The sequence below is a fragment of the Gavialis gangeticus genome, unplaced genomic scaffold (assembly GCF_001723915.1).
Source record: "Gavialis gangeticus isolate Ggan-Ray unplaced genomic scaffold, GavGan_comp1, whole genome shotgun sequence".
Classification (NCBI taxonomy): Eukaryota; Metazoa; Chordata; order Crocodylia; family Gavialidae; genus Gavialis; species Gavialis gangeticus.
The window spans coordinates 65,763,956-65,767,779 of NW_017729030.1; the positions used below are offsets into that span (position 1 = coordinate 65,763,956).

A 3,824-nucleotide genomic window follows, 5' to 3' on the forward strand; every position below is an offset into this window, starting at 1 on the left:
AGCAGAACGTACACAGGGAATGAGATAACAGAACGGATTTGGAGATTGGCATCTGAATAAATTACTTGGCTGAGCTGGGGTTGAGAACTCCTACAGCACCAAAAGCAACTCTCTCTTAAATATGACAGAGCAGGCAACCCTAACCCCTGCCATCCCCATTTAAAAAAAAATAACAGTTAGCAAGCAAGCAAATAAATAATAAATTATAATCCTATTTTCTGGGGGGACCAACCTCATAAATCTTGAGCTCTTTTTAAAATAATCTTTTTGGATTCATTTATTTTTCCCTCAAGAAATTATAACACTACAGAAATAGTTTCAGAATTATCAGTTATTTTCCATAATTACTTCTTACCCCTGAAAGGTGAGAAACGGAAACTGAAGGCTATCCCAGACAGAGGATTCCACAAAGAACTGCCTGCTTTTAACATGGCTACCATCTTCTCATGGTTTGGAAGATGTGAAATACCTTATTAAAGATGGTCACTGTCTTGAAAAATGTCAGTTCTTCAGGAATTTTCTGGGTTTATAATGCTTGGTTTTGGAATAACTGAAACATTCCTGTAATTTATTTTAGCTTGAATTCCTGATTGGTACTACCAAACAACTCCAATTAGTTTTTGTCTAGGATCTGCTTGTCAAGCCAGATCATTCTAATTTCATAAATCTATTTATCCTGAAATTCTTTTTCAGGTGATTATTAGATCTGAACGTTATAAAATCATTAAATACTGTTAATGGTGCTGTATCCAAATCAATATACAAAACATAAGGTTTAAACATACTGTTGAAACTATATATAATGCTCTCTAATTAGTTTCAAAATTTTTGACAAAAACAGCAGCAAATACAGCTAAAAAAATCAATCTTCCACATTTCATTATACTTCAAATATCTTTAAAGTGACAAATTAACCCTCTTTTTTAGACATCTTCGAGCTGAATTTCTCAATTAATAGAAGACAAATCATAATGTAGAGAACTCCTTATCTTGGCTGATGGATAGACAAGACAGACCCATAGCAATTTTTTCCCATAAAGTCTATGTATACAACAAGGAATGAGTTTGGGACAGGAAATGCCTTTTACCAAGGGTATACACAGCAAACACAATGTGGCCTGATTCTGAATACTAATAAAAACTCCAATGAGATCATTATATAGAATGACTCTTCATTCTCAAAAGTAAGTCTCCGGTTTCCATATACCAAGTCAAAAACAAATTGTTTCCCAACCCATCATGTATGCACTTCTGCTATAGTATTTTACTTGGACATGAAGCATACAACTTAAATAAAACATTTTATCTCACTTAATTGGAGAAACTGCTGTCCCTTTTCATATTCTTACTGCTGACAGAAACTGTACAACTAGATGCCTAATTACCCTATCAATTCCAAATATGCATATCTCACTGAAATTAAAGGGATTTACAAGCATACATCTGTCAGGATAATCAGGTCCCAGAAAAAAGTCTTTAAGTGTATGTGCTTTATAAAAACAAACAAACAAAAATCTTAAATAGCATTTGGTTCTCATTTTTGCTAAAATCTGGTATTATTTGCTAAAATAATACTAAACCCCATGAGTTTCCATAGATTGCCATCTAGTAAGGAGTACTCAAAGATACAGAACAGAAATACGGGATTTCAAAAGGGCACATTTCAACCAATTCAGGGAAATAGTAGGCGAGGTGCCCTGGGAGGAAAGACTAAAGGATAAAGGGACCCAGGAAGGCTGGCAGTTTCTAAAAGGCACCGTATTGAAAGCTCAACAAGAAACTATTCTGGCATGATGTAAACACAAGAAAAATGGCAAGAAACCAATATGACTGTAGATGTAGCTTCTAGGATGTCTCAAAATTAAAAGGAAAGCATACAGGCAAAGGAAGGATGGGCAGACAACCAAGGGAGCATATGAGGAAACTTGCAGGGACAAAATCAAGAGGCAGACTATACCTGGCAAAGGAAACCAAGGACAACAAGAAAAGGTCAGAAAAGAAAGACTAAGGAAGCTGCAAGTCCACTGCTAAATAGGCAGGGTGAACTCTTTACAGAAGATTCAAAGAAGGCATAGCTTCTCAACAGGTACTCACAGTCTTCACACACACACAAAAAATCAAACCAGAGCGCTTATAAGGTTTATTTGGATAAGGTAGGGGATAGGCTGAGGGATGAGACCATGAAGAAGACTGGCAGAAATCTTTTGTTTGGTCAGAATGAATTCAAGTTGGAGGGCCTGATGCACTTCATCCTAAGGGACTGCAGGAACTGGCAGGTGGGATCTTGGAGCCTTCAGCAATAACATTTACCAAGTTGTGGGAGACAGGTTAGGTACACGAAGGCTGGAAAAGGGCCAACATAGTGCCTCTCTAAGAAAGACAAAAAGGAGCACCCAGGGAATTACAGTCAATTAGCCTAACTTCTGGAGTCAGTTACTGGAGCATATTATAGCCATTGGCCATTCAGACTGCCTGGAGGAGGAAAACCTGATGACACGACCAGTATGGATTTGCTAAGAAAAAATAATACCAAACAATTTTGATTTCCTTCAACAGAGTAAGTAGCTGGGTGGATGAAAGGAAAGCAGTGGATATGCTGGATTTGGATTCTGTAAGGCTTTTGACAAAGTCCCACACCTTCTCATAAACAAACAGGAGATATCTGGACTAGACAGAACTCCAAGGTAGATGGACAACTGGCTCAAAAGTGCAAGCAAATGGTAATAAATGGATGCATGTCAGAATGGCAGGAGGTTCCCAGTGGAGCCCAGAAGGCTCTGTCTTAGATCTGATGCTGTTCTATATATTTACTAATGATTTGGATGCTCGAATAGAGACCTTCTGGAGCAAATCAACAGATGAGATGAAACTGGGAAGGACTGCAAATACACTGTGGGGGGGGAGGGATAGACTGGAAAGCTTGACTGGAGCCAATGGGATAAAGTTCAGTGCTGACAAATTCAAGGCACTGCATCTTGGGAAGAATAATCAAAAACACAAATACAAAAGGAGTGACGATGGGCTGGATGGCAGCACTATGGTCAAAGTTTTTACGGCCTTGGTGGAGCATAGACTCAACATAAGTTGGAATGTGATGCATCTGCAAAAAGGCAAATGCAGTTTTGGGTTACATCAACAGGAACATTAGATGCAAGAAACAGGAAGTGATATTGGCACTTTACCTGGTGCTGTTTAGGTTCCATCTATGGTATTGTGTGCAGTTCCAGGCTCCACATTTTAAAAAGGACCTGGAAAAGTTAGGGTCCAAAGACAGGCAACAAAATGATAAAGAGCTTGAAAGGCAAACCAAATGAGCAAAGGTTGATAGAAATAAGCATGTTCAGCTTACTGAAAAGGCAAAGAAGAAGAAACATGACAGATGAAGTTAGTATCTGAAGGGCTGCCATAAAGAGGGAGAATACTTTTTCGCTCTCACAACTGAAAGTCAGACATGTAGGAATGGATCACAATTGCAGTAAAGTAACTTTTGACTGAGTATCAGGAAAAGCTTCATCATTACTAAAAGAGTGAGGCCTTGGAATAGTTTGCCTAGGGAAGCTGTGGAATCTCCTTCATTGGAGGTTCAAAAAGAGATTGGATAAGCATTGGTCAGAGGGATGATCTAGGAATAGCAACATCTGCAGCATGCTGTTAAGAGCAACAGCTAGAAGTACAGGAGTCACGTGGAGATCACAAGAACTCAGGAACCCCAGAGAAGGTAGAAATTAGAGAAGACTATGCCTGGCAGCAAGAGAATGAAGAAGAGTTCCATAAATGAAAAAAAAAAGATTAAAAGGAGTTGGGATAATTCATGGAGGGAATAG

At 38.5% G+C, this 3,824-nt stretch overlaps 1 protein-coding gene across 1 annotated transcript in view; it reads right to left on the reverse strand.

Moving 5' to 3' along the window:
* Positions 1-3,824, reverse strand: part of TNKS (tankyrase) — a 264,386-nt gene that overhangs the window by 84,741 nt on the left and 175,821 nt on the right. The window lies entirely within an intron of this gene.